The sequence below is a fragment of the Cucurbita pepo genome, unplaced genomic scaffold, assembly GCF_002806865.2.
Source record: "Cucurbita pepo subsp. pepo cultivar mu-cu-16 unplaced genomic scaffold, ASM280686v2 Cp4.1_scaffold000465, whole genome shotgun sequence".
NCBI classification, from domain to species: Eukaryota; Viridiplantae; Streptophyta; class Magnoliopsida; order Cucurbitales; family Cucurbitaceae; genus Cucurbita; species Cucurbita pepo.
In genome coordinates this window covers 12,853-26,783 of record NW_019646695.1, presented here as the reverse complement: position 1 = coordinate 26,783, position 13,931 = coordinate 12,853, and the positions used below count along the sequence as shown (strand labels likewise).

The following is a 13,931-nucleotide window of genomic DNA, read 5'->3' as shown; positions in this document are numbered from 1 at the left end:
CAACGGTTCCTCTCGTACTAGGTTGAATTACTATTGCGATAGTGGAATCTCGTTGATCCATTCATCCGCATCACTTATTAGATAGACGATGCATGTGGCTATCTTAAGATAGTTACTCCCGCAGGTGACGAGGCATTCAGCAGGTGAGTACAACCGGTGGTTGGAGGCACTCGGTCCTCCACACTTTCACGAGATCACCAGGCGTCGTGCGCGATGTGCGGTGTTAGTTTCTTTAACGTAAATGTTGATTACTAAAATCTCTGTTACTTCCTACTAGAGAACTCTTGTGGTAGAAAAATTTGATCCCCATGTGGGAAGTCCATGAACCTCCACCATTTCTCAATATTGGATAAAGGTCTGAGTAGAGTAGCTTCTGCTCGCTCACCTGATAGAGTCAGTCGTTGTAATGATTGATTCATGCTTTTGTGATGTCTCATATTGGTTGGGGAGGAGAACAAACTACCATTTATAAGGTGTGGAAACCTTCTCCTATCAGATGCGTTTTAAAACCTTAAGGGGAAGCCGGAAAGGGAAAGCCCAAAGAGGACAATATCTGCTAGCGGCAGATCTGGGTCGTTACAGCTCTAGTATAGTGCTTGGGTTCCTACCATCTCCTATATAAGTATGGATGGGGAACAAGCAGCAGATAATTGATGGTTTTGGCGCCTTATCAGTACATTTTGAGGCATACCTATGGATGGGAGGCACTACCACAACTTCCTATTGTCCGGCCATGCGACCATACTCCCCTGCACTATATAGTACATGCATATAAGTGAATGAAGACTACAAAATATGTATATCCTAGAGTTGGGAGGTGCTGGTTTCAAACTTCAAAACAGATGAAAACTTGAAGAAAAACATTGTGTAATCCAATTTGAGACCCAAAACGGCCGTATTTTGGGTTGAAGGGTCGGACAAGCCGCCTCCGGCGACTTGCCAGGACATAGCTCTCGAAAAGTTACATGGAATCAAAAAAAAATTCATCAAATTTGATCAACGGAGCTCAAAGTTATGGACTCTCAAAGTTTCCACATAGTTGGAAGTAGTTTTTGGAGGGTATAAAAGTCCAGATTTTGAAATTTTTTACTCTTTTTATGAACATGGGTTTATAGATCATGAAAAAACGCATGAAAAAGAGTGGTTATTTGTTCAAAACAAGTAAGAAACGAATGAGATATGGTCTTCGAAAGTTTTATCTCTGCTGTACGATTTTGAGTTCGATTGAATCTGGACATGTGTGTTACTGCTTAAACTCAAATACTTATGTAATATAAAGACTCTGTCATTTAAGTTCGCTTTACGTATAAGTGGCACGCTTGTCGCATTTTGAAATGTTAGTCCTGAGTTCGAACCGCGCACGTACAGTTTCATTTTCTCATTTATTTTCCTCCAAACTCCTTGGGAGCGAGCGCGCGCAATTTCCATTTTTTTCTTTGCTTCACCGCGCAATTTCCATTTTTTTCTTTGCTTCACCGCGCAATATACTCTGCTCCCATTCACTTCCCCTACAGAAAAAACACTTTCGCCGCCATGCAACCAAGGCAAATAAATGGCTGTGAGTTTCCGAAAGTTCTCTGTTCTTCGTTTTCTTCTTCTTTTTTTTCTTTTTTCTTATATGTTTCCTAATAACAATGGAGCATACTGAATTTCTTGGATATTTTATTTATTATGAGTAGCGAACTGTTGGGATCTATGATTTGGTCATATTTTTGGGCTGCCCCTTGCTTATTACATGCATATAAACTATTATGATTTGAAGGTTTGAGGATGGGGAAATCAGTTCAGTGATGCTTAGGTTACCTTATTGTTTTGCTTGTTTTGATCTCTCTTTTTCTCCTTTATTGGGTTCTGCTTGCTTATGGAGGTCGTAATGTAGAAACACAGTCGTAATCTCTAGCATGGGTTGTGCTTTTTGGCTCGGTCGAGCGTATATGTCCCAATCAATTGAGTAATGCTTAGGTTAGCGTATATGTCAGTAAATGAATTCTTTTAGCGATTAGGGGACCGAGATAGTGGAAAGGGATTATGTAGATGAATCAGTTCCAGCGAAAGAAGTTGGAGGTGGTTGGGGGTTGGAGTTTGGTGTTTTGTGTATGTTTGGCTGAGCATTGATGGGGGTTGGATAATATGAAGAAGAGTAAGGATCTTTCTTATCAACAGTGTTTCAAATCCATCCTCACAATCCCAGATTGCTTCACTAACCATCTTTCTTATCAACAGTGTTTCAAATCGATTCTCATATCGTAATCGTAGGCAAAGCTGATTCAGAATGGTCTTTAATTCCAAGTTATAACTTGTATCTACGGGGCAGCTTTATCCAATCGTGCTTTAATTCCGATGACAATGCATACTGCCAGTTCCTTGGTTGTGCTCGTTGTGATGATATGAACTACTTGCCATTTTACAAAAACTAAATTTTTAGGTATTTTGTTGAATGATTATATATTGTGATTGTAGATAATTTAATTATACGTGGGTAACATTGGAATTGATTCATTGCATATCCTTTGCATATTTATAGGTGATAATATGAATGCAATTGATGGTTGGATACTTTTAAACTAAAACTTTATAGGTGGTAATTAGTTTAGGTGATAGCATCACAACTTTTAGTTCAAAGGAGTCTTGAATACATTGCACAACTAAAGTTTATAGGTGAAAAAAAATTTAAACTTGTAGGTCATAATATCCACGCATATATGCAATTGATTCANTTTTTTTTTTTTTTTTTTTTTTTTTTTTTTTTTTTTTTTTTAAATTTGGAACAACCCGAACCTAACCCTAACCCAACCCGAAAATAGAGGGTTGGGTTACCAATTCAATAGACCCGACCTTTTGAGTTGGTCCAAAAAAATTTCTCAACCCGACAACTCTATTCCAAGCTCTAGGTTATGTGAAGCATTAAATCCTGTCCACCCAATTGCTATCGTGTGCTTCTTAAGGGTGTTCATGAGCTCTACTTCTTTATTGGTGGATAATGTGGATGAAAAAATGACCGGTAAAGTGCCATTTTCACCAAGATATGCATACCAAGATATCCAATCATATCTAACACATTTTATCCTTTCTCCGCTTGACTTTTTTTCTTTTCTCAGTTTTTAGCTCAGGTTCAACCTCGGTCAGAGAGGGAGACTAGCTCAGTTCTTTTCGGGTTCAACCTTGGTCGGCTTCGGTAATCGGTTCTGCCTTCGCCTTTGGTTCTCTATTGTGTTGATGATAATAATATAGTATAAAGATATTATGTTGATGATAACAATATAGTATATAGTGTTAATGATGGTAAGTAATATAGCATAAGGAAATTCCTCTTGCTAGGCTTACTTCAAATTTAGTATATTGTGGTAATTTTAAGGACATTTTCTAATCGCATGAACCATCTCTTATGCCTTGGCTGATACTAAATAACCAGCGAACACCATGCATGTGGGATTCTAATTTGCTTATTCATTTATTAGGTGGTGAAGTTATTACTCTTCATGGTCAAGTTACCATTGGAACACTTATCTTACAGGTATTATTGTCCGTCATTTCAACTATGGATCATTTGTTACTTGGAAATTACATTTTACATTAGATAGATGTCTTGGTTTTCTATTGTATTTTTATCTATTTATTTATCCCGATGTATTCAGGATTGTGGTGTTGGTTTGTTATTTGCCTTGCTCATTCCTGAGAAAGTTGTAAGTCAATGTATGTGCCTTTTGTTAGATTGAATGGCACGATGACCTATATGGGTCATGACCTCATGTATTTATAGATGCGTATAATGAGATTACATCCCAAATCTATGATTTGGTAACAAACCATAAAATCATAGATTTGGTAACAAACCATAAAATCATAGATTTGGTAACAAACCCTTCAAATCATAACAACTAGTAAATCTTAGACTATTTTAGTATATACAGTTATGATCTATTTTAGGTTTAACACCCCCCTCAATCTGGACGATGTACTACTAAGTTCAGATTGTGCCTAAAATAGCTAAAAGAAGGAGCTGGCAGTGGCTTTGTCATGATATCGGTGAGCTGATCCTTGGAAGATATGAGTCGAACATCAAGCTGACGAGTCGATACTCGTTCACGAACGAAGTGATAATCAACCTCAACATGCTTCGTCCGTCGATGAAAGATTGGATTGGCGGATAGGTAGGTGGCACCAATGTTGTCACACCATAGGCTAGGCGCTCGCGCTTGCGAGATCCCGAGCTCACGCAAGAGGACTTGGATCCAAATTAATTCGGCAGTGGCATCAGCAACAGCCTTATATTCGGCTTCCGTACTAGAACGAGAAACTGTCGATTGTTTCCTCGAACTCCAAGAGATAAGATTGCCACCAAAGAAGATCACATAGCCTCCAGTGCTTCGACGATCATCAGGATTCCCAGCCCAATCAGCATCTGAAAAGGCACTCAACAAATCAGTGCTGGACTTTGTAAGACACAAACCCATATCAATAGTGTCATGTAGATAACGGAGAATTCGTTTGACTGCCGCCCAATGTATAGAAGTCGGAGAGGACATGAACTGACACACTCTGTTGACACAGAAGGATATATCAGGACGTGTCAGAGACAAATATTGGAGAGCACCAACGACACTTCGATAGCGAGTAGTATCCTCAGGTGAGAGCTTTTCACCACCATTCAATAACAACTTCTCACTGGGAAGCATAGGTGTGGGCACACCTTTGGAGGTGAGCATATTGGTTCTGGCTAATAAATCTCGAATGTATTTATGTTGTGTCAGAATAAGTCCACTAGAAGTATGGCGGACCTCAATCCCAAGAAAATAACTCAAAATACCAAGATCCTTGACGGCAAAATCATCCTGAAGCTGTGTAAGAAGTTTCTCAGTAGCCGTAGAAGATGAGCTGATGATAATAATATCATCAACGTAGATGAGGATATACATCTGAATGCCCGTTTTGTTAAAAATAAAAAGAGAGACATCAGCCTTTGAAGGTGTAAAATCCAGCTGTAATAGTTTGGAGCTAAGGCGAGAAAACCAGGCACGCGGAGCTTGTTTAAGGCCATAAAGCGACTTATCCAGCTTGCAGAGATAACCAGGGTGTTGAGAATCCACAAATCCAGGGGGCTGCTTCATATAAACATCTTCATTAAGAAGGCCATGAAGAAAAGCATTTTGAATATCAATCTGCCGAATAGCCCAACCACGAGAAATAGCAAGAGATAATAAGAGCCGAATGGTAGTGGGCTTAACAACTGGACTAAAGGTATCATCATAATCAACGCCATACTGCTGTTTAAAACCTTTAGCAACCAGGCGTGCTTTGTAGCGATCAATAGAGCCATCTGGCTTTTGCTTGAGTTTGAAAACCCATTTGCAATCAATAACGTTAAGACCAGCACGAGGAGGAACTAAGTGTCATGTCTTATTTTTTTGAAGTGCCTGAAATTCATCATTCATTGCCTGACGCCAGAGGGGATGCTCCATAGCAGTAATATGTGAAGTAGGTTCAGAGGCAGAAGACCGAGCTACAAGATATGTTACTGTTCCATCTGTACGCACCTTGGGTTTCTTGATATTGTGCTTCAATCGAGTACCATACGGATGAGTAGTAGGTGCAGGATCCACATTTGAGGGGACGGCCGTATCAGCCGTTGCGAGGGGAGCAACCGATGCTACAGCAGTTGGTTGACCAGCGGCCGAGGATTCGACCGGGCATTGCGCAATATCATCTGCTGGCGGAGGAGCCGAGGCCTCAATCATTGGCGGAACAACCAACGCCGATTCGCATGGCAGCGACGCGGAGGATTGTTGCGGCAATTCCGAAGCTGATGTAGACACCAAATTTTCTGCATCCAAAGAGTTAGTAGGCCCAGACATATGCATGTGATCATTCTCCAAATTAGTACTGCTATTACCCAAATGCAAGGTGCACAAATCAGGGGCATTATGCGTCGACTGCATGATTGGGGAAGAATTAGGTGAGGCTCTCTTGAATGGAAAAACATTTTCATCAAATATGACATCTCTAGACATATAGACACGACCAGAATCGGTGTCAAGACACTTATACCCTTTATGTGAAGAACTGTAGCCTAGAAAGACACATTCCTTTGATCGAAAAGAGAGCTTTTGTTTGTTATAAGGACGAAGATGAGGCCAACAAGCACACCCAAAAATTTTTAATAAGGAGTAATTTGGTGGGGTATGAAAAAGAAGCTCTAAGGGGCATTTTTTATCGATGACACGAGTAGGAAGACGATTGATGAGATATGTGGCTGTAAGAAACGCGTCGTCCCAAAATTTAATAGGTACATGAGCATGAGCTAGAAGGGCTAGGCCAGTTTCAACAATATGACGATGCTTGCGTTCAGCAGACCCATTTTGTTGATGTGTGTGAGGGCACGAAACACGATGACCAATTCCAAGGGAACGAAAAAATGTGTTATGAATTTTCTGATATTCCCCACCCCAATCAGATTGAACCCACTTGATTTTAGTATCTAGGAGGCGCTCAACATGAGCTTGGAATTGCAAAAATATACGAGGAGCTTCTGTACGATCATGCATCAAATAGATCCACGAAAATTTACTGAAATCATCAATGAAACTAATATAATATTTAAAACCCCCAACAGATGGAGGTGCAGGGCCCCAAACATCCGAAAAAATAAGTTCCAAAGGTGACGAAGACCTATGGGAAGAACTAGTATATGGTAATCGATGACTCTTTGCTAACTGACACGCATTACAAACTGACAAAGATGACTCACTAGCACACGAAATATTATTTAGACGCAAAATGGATTTTATTACTTGAGATGAAGGATGTTCAAGACGTGCATGCCATTGGGCGTGAGTAGTAGATCTGCTCACCAAGGCGTGCTTGAGATTATCGACATCGGATGGCTTAATAGGATAAAGACCAGATTCACACCTCCCATTTAGGAGACTTTTCCTCGATTATCGATCCTTTATAGAAAAATGCCAAGGATGGAATTCAAAGAATACGTCATTATCACGAGAAAATTTATGAACAGAAAGAAGATGTTTGGAAATTTCAGGCACATGCAAAATATTACGCAATGCAAGAGGACGAGTAGCAGTATTAATTAGAGAATGACCAGTATGCAAAACACGCAACATTGCCGACTTGAACTTGTTCACCTCCATGATAGCGTTCACGCACAGCGAGACGATCCAGGTCACTGGTGATATGGTCCGTAGCGCCTGTGTCGCTGTACCAATTTGGGTCAATCTTGGAGATGGTGGATGGAGAGGAGGAAGAAGACATGGCAAGGAGTTTAAAAAATAAACTTCGGCTCTGATACCATGTTAGATTGAATGGCACGATGACCTATATGGGTCACGACCTCATGTATTTATAGATGCGTATGATGAAGATTACATTCCAAATCTATGATTTGGCAACAAACCATAAAATCATAGATTTGGTAACAAACCCTTCAAATCGTAACAACTAGTAAATCTTAGACTATTTTAGTATATACTCTATTTTAGGTTTAACACCTTTAACACATGGTTTTTAGATACTTCTGGCTTCATTTGATGATCATGAGCTTTCTTATAGAGATGTTGAGTGCTTATGATGTTCCTGTTTAAAGGCTATTGGTGTTGTCTGCTTATCTCACAGCCGCATCTATTTTGTTGTGTTATTTGTTCCCCACTTTCTTAAGTTGATGATGCAGTCGTCTCAAGTGAGTCGATAAGCTGGGTCTTTTTCTCAGCGTTGTTTTTTGGACCAACTAGATGCATCTACAAGATGTATTTTGCTATGTATTGAACAAGATGCATCTACAAGTAGCAGGCTTCCTGAAATTATTGTCTGCTATGTATTCTACAAGTTGATCTACGTGTAGCATAAGAAATTTTTAGGTAATTTTGAGGTAAAATAATAAATATTTGTTGTAGGAAAAGGGAAAATGAAAATGAGGGATTTTCTGGGGGTGGAAGCACAACAGTGAAAGAGCTAAGAATTGTGGTTCAAACAACGAGCCAAAGTGAAAGAGCCAAACCTTCATGACTTTCATTCGGTAGTTTCCATTTCAGCTTGAAAACTTTCTGCTTCAGCCTGATTCCACTAACATAAGCTTTCTGCTTCCACTATCGTGAACTTTCTGCTTCCACTATCGTAACTTTCTACTTCCACTATCGTAAGCTCATATCTAACACAACACAAGTACCACATGTCCATATCCTCCACATCCACATAGATTACCACCAATAGAAGAGACGGTGTATTCATTGCAAGCACGGCAAGAAACCACACACGAAATAGAGTTGTTGAAAGTTGAATGGAAAACCTTCCAACCATGAATGGAGAAATTAAGGAGGCTCACAAAATCGTACTTTATCTTATCTATATCTATATTGTTACCTAGTAATTAGATATTTATTTAGATTTATCTTATCTTGTTACCTCCACTTAGGCACTACTATAGAAAATCTACTCATGTACCGTATCCCTCTCAAGTACGGTTAACCTGCTTTGTCTCAACACCCCTCTTAGGTGATACTCAAAGTTCATCACGACATCCTATCTTTGATGCTTTGTGGTCTGGTTAGGGTACTCCCTCGTGTTAGCATCAATGCCCTATGGGTGGCAAGCCATTTGCTTACACCTCAACATTTCCTATGGTGTGTATACTATTCTAGTTCTTTCCTTGGAATCGACCAAAGTCTTACTAGCATTCGTACCCACTACAACATCAAAACGTCAAAATCCACATCTCATAAGTCTCTTAAGCTAATCGTGTGAAGTCCCTCGAGGATTTACCACTTTTGCCTCAGCAACCCTAGTCATTTGGAATAGCTTAGGGGACATCACTCCACTCCAAGAGTGTTAGTTTTTCCTTCTAAAGAAACTGTGGCGATATCCTACTTAATGTTCCTACACGTACTAAAGTCCTTTTGATTTTCAGAGAAATTATCTTTCTACTATCATTAGGGAGTAGAAAGATAATTTGCACCTACCCTAGAAATTTAGTATGAAATGAAACTAGACACAATTTGCAGCCTACCTTAGAAACTTAGAAGGAAAACAACTTTAGGAAGGACGAGAAACAGGAGCTCAAACACGCGCAAGCAAGTAGCCATATGGAGCACAAGTAGTAATAGTCGATAGGACAAGGGGCATATGATTAGAAATCATATCTAAGAACCTAATTGACTTAGTATCATGATAATTAAACCTAGAAACGTGTATAGTTTACGGTTTAGCACAATTTGCAGGTTTATAGCTTTCGTTATTCATGTTTGAGAACTTAGATAGTTTGAACATGTTTATGAGCTTTCCAGCATGCTTAGGTTGATTTTATTCCTTGTATTGAACATGTTGAGCATGATGTATGTTATGATTGTCTTTAGATGCATGCTAAGGGGTTAGGAATCTCGTTTATGCCTAGGTATACCTTGGATGATCGTTATGTGCCCTAGAGTGTCTGCTGTGTTACAGGTCCCACTATTTCTTTTGGGTTGACCAGGTATCTTGCCAGGACAATTAGGGTGCAACCCTTATTTGTAAACTAAGCAAGAGGGGTTAGGGGCTATTTGGTACATTTGGCTCAATTGTCTCCCTTGGTGAGTTTCAAGAGTCAAAGGCTACGTTAGGCTAGTTTTGGTTGTGCCGAGTGGGGGAGCCTGGTTAGTTATTGTCTCTACTTGGAAGAGTAACGTGACATGTAGTTTACTGTCTAGCCCAAGAGGGTGTGTGAACAGGTCAATTACTGTCTCCACTTGGAAAGATGATGCGACAGACCATTTACTGTTTCTGCCTTGTGAGAATGTATGCATTTAAATTTTGTTATTTTAATGTGTTTATTTATTTGCTTGATTTCTTTCATTTTAAAAGTGAAAAAATTCATCACTTTTTTATAACATATTCATTGTGATGTTCGTATTTTGATGCATAAAAAATTGGGTTGTTACAAAAAGCACTTTTTAATCTCCTATGTTGGATGTCTTAAGCTTTCATTAACATTAAATTAACATTAAATTCACCTATTGATTCTCAATGTAATTGTCCATTTATAAACATTCACTACTGTCCTCCCTGTTTATAGAATTGGTCTTACAAAAATAATAGAAGCATCCTTGTTTTCTCCATAGTCCAGAATGATGAGATCAAGAATGAAGATAAATCTATCCACTTGAATCAAGATATCCACTATTCCCCCTTTAGATGTGTAATGGATTTATTGTGGTTGTCCTAACTTCACCTACTTCCAAGTATGGACAATGACATCAACTTTTTTGTATGGTCACATAAAACTCTCTTTAACGAAAACAGGTATTATATATGATTATGAGTCTTTTTCTTTCCTTGAGTTTCTTGAGGGACCTAGGTATGTGCAAACAGTGGACCAGTACCAAAAACCCTTAAGTTATGACCCCAAGGGGGTTAGAACACTCCACATAGGAGGTATGTATAGCGTTTTGATACATAGAGACCTAAATAGGTTAATACAGATTTTTAGTCTTAGTTTGGCTAACTTTAGGAGTAATTATGAGCACATAGTTTTAGATTCTGTGTATATGAATAAGTTTCGGCAAGAGCCTACAAGTAGGTTACTTACGGAGTACTTTTATACTCACTCTTGCTATATTTCATGTTTTCAGGTGAGCAGTAGAGCACTGGTCGGTGTGCCGAGTCGTGCGGCTATGGAGGCCGTTGACGGGAGTTTTTTTTATTATATATGATTATGAGTCTTTTTCTTTCCTTGAGTTTCCATTTCTAAGATTTGCATTACTCTTGATTTAAAGGCACTTTTTTTAAATTTCTCAAATTTCTTCTTTGGTTCACAACTTTCACATAGCTTAGTTTTAGAGCTTGAGTTTTTATCCATTGTCTTGGTATTTCTCAAATTTCTTAGAAAAGCTTACTTTGGATTAATGCATCATTCTTTGTCATAGACTTTTTCATGAGACTAAAAAAGAGGTATCTAGTATATGTAGCAAGTTCTGTCTTACTCCAAATGTACTTAAATTATGTTGGCCAAATCCTTGTGGGTAAATCGACTTTTATTATGCTTCTGTTGCATTTTATCTTCGGGTGGTTCATCCAAGCTTAGTTATAGGTGTTTGAGTAAGATTATTGCTTTGATTACCTCGAGCTTCTTTACTTCCTATAAAAGATAGATATTGGGTTACTAAGTCACTACTCAAACATGTGCTCGTCTCCACACTAAACACATGATTATGTTGGTGAGTGGTAGTTGCCTCTAGCACAGCCAATGAAGATTGGAATGCACTTCTCATTGTTAGATTCCTAAGTACACGGGCTATAGAAGCCAATTGAGTATTGATTGAGGTCAAAACATATAACTCTACGATGCTCTAATGCATTGGACTATTAAGTGATGTTATAGAGAGGATGTGTTCTTTTAAGTATAGAAAGATAGGAGATCAAGATTCTAATATCATTGCATTGAGATTTGATGCACTCGCTTTTAATAGATTAGCTTGGGAGTGGTCTAGAGTCGCCAAGGGTGTTGACACTCATCAATCACCCCAAAACAATTAGTGTCTCCTTTTTCTATTTCCTTCTGATCCCCTTCCTCTTAAAGTATTGTTTCCTTAAATAGGTCTCTTATTTGGACTTTCCTTCCTGTGTCTACCTCTTCCTTGGTTACAAGCAATCACTAATGGCCATATTGGAAGGAAGAGAGCACCCACGTGTGAGTTGGCCCTTCCTTTGTGCCAGAGACCTTGTTTTTGCAAAAAGGCATGGGGTCACTTTCCTTTTTAAGATGTTAAATCTACACAATACAACTAAAGAATCATTTTACTTCTCATTACTTGCAACTAGAAAATAACAGTGTAGGTTGTGTGTTCCAATTGAACATATATTAATGGTGTAATGAGTGCAATTGAGTATAAGAACTTTACACCCCAATTAAACAGTAGCTATGAGGTATAGACGAGCACTGAGGGAGTCGCCTACAAGCAATCGTTAGGTGATGAGAGCTCTGATAGGGTTAGTACATAAGATACTATGAGACGAGATTCAACAATTTAGTAAAGACTATGATAGAGTCAAAATTTAAGGAACAGAGAGTTGGAGGGCATAGTGCCTCTAGAAGCTCGCCTAGAGCTATAGAATGCACCGTTAGTCTTAGACTACTGATGACCTAGAGACTTGGTACATAGCCATAACATGAATAAATTAGAGTCAAAAGGTAAGTTGTTTAGTGAGTATTTTATACTCACTCATACTACTTTCCTTTTTAGATGATTTATGAGGTAACGGTCAATGGACATGAGTATTTAGGTGTCATGCGGCTATAGGGGATCCCTAGATCTATGTATTTTTTAGTCTTAGATGTATTTTAGTCATAAATATCACAACCCTAAGTTGATAGGTCCTATAGATTGTTCTTTGAATAGAGAGTTGTTGAGTGGCGGATGAGTGTGGAGTAAGTAGATAGAAGAACACTAATTTCACTTGTAAGTGAATTTATTATGAAATTTGATTTAAGATATAAAGATATTTATGGAATATATTTGTTTCATAATGGTAATTAGTTAGTATATTTTCTCTTACTTGTTATTTGGTAGCTTATATTCTATTTAAACGTTGTAAACATTAATTAAGAATACATTTTTCAATCACTTATGTTTCTCATTCTCAACATGGTATCAGAGCATGGATCTTGGTGTTCTTAAATGTCAAAATTTATTTTATTCTTTTAATGCCAGCAAAATCCAGTTTCAAAATTTCGGATGTTGATTTTGCACATTCTTAATACATTCGTCACTCTAATCAGTCAGGATATTCATTTGTTCCAATCAAATTAAATGGGACAAATTATCAATCTTGGAGTAAATCACATGCTCTTATTGCCAAAAAGAAATGACTTCATTGATGGAACAATTGAAGAACATCTCAAGATGCAAATTCAACCGAATTTGAATTCTGGAATCAGTGGAACAGTATGATAATATCTTGGTTAACCCATTCAGTTGAAGCACATATCACTAAAGGTATTATTCACGCCAAGACAGCTCATCAAGTTTGAGTTGATCTTCACGATCAATTCTCACAAAAGAAGGTTCCAGCAATTTTTTAGATACAAAAGTCGATAGCAATGATGTCACAGGGAACCATGACACTATCAGCATATTTCACCAAGCTCAAAGCACTCTGGGATGAATTGGAAGTGTACTGCACATCATTTACCTATAATCAACGCAAAATACATGTTGAACAATGGGAAAAAGACAAGTTGATGCAACTACTCCTGGGGCACGGTGCGTCTTATAAAACGGTGAGATCTAACATATTGATGATGACTTCATTACCTAATGTGAGGAAAGTCTATTCATTACTTGTACAAGAAGAGATGCAACGTCATATAACTTCTGAAATCTACTGAGAACTTCTCANGTCTATTCATTACTTGTACAAGAAGAGATGCAACGTCATATAACTTCTGAAATCTACTGAGAACTTCTCAATTGCAACACAAATGCAGAAGAAGATAACTCGTCAAGGGTGGCTCACTTCACAATCAATTCTCACAAAAGAATGCTCAAACAATTTTTCAGATACAAAAGTCGATAGCAATGATGTCACAGGGAACCATGATACTGTTAGTATATTTCACCAAACTCAAAACACTCTGGGATGAATTGGAAGTGCACCACACACCATTTACATGTAATCAACGCCAAATAATGTTGATCACTGGGAAGAAGACGAGTTGATGCAACTACTCATGGGGCTCAATGAGTCTTCATCAACTCGTCTTATAAAACGGTGAGATCTAACATATTGACGATGACTCTATTACCTAATGTGAGGTAAGCATATTCATTACTAGTACAAGAAGAGATGCAACGTCATGTAACTTTGAATATATTGAGAATTTCTCAATTGCAGCAGTAGTGTAGAAGAAGTGTAATGCAAGAAGAAGAAGAAGGAAAAAAAAAAAAAAAAAA

General features: G+C 38.3%; 1 long non-coding RNA gene across 1 annotated transcript; it reads left to right on the top strand.

The window, feature by feature from the left end:
• The first annotated feature begins 2,789 nt into the window (after positions 1 to 2,789).
• LOC111785365 lies at positions 2,790 to 3,668 on the top strand. Its single transcript, XR_002813663.1, has 3 exons — positions 2,790 to 3,175; positions 3,459 to 3,514; positions 3,636 to 3,668. It is a non-coding gene; the product is annotated as an uncharacterized LOC111785365 (long non-coding RNA).
• Positions 3,669 to 13,931: the final 10,263 nt, after the last annotated feature.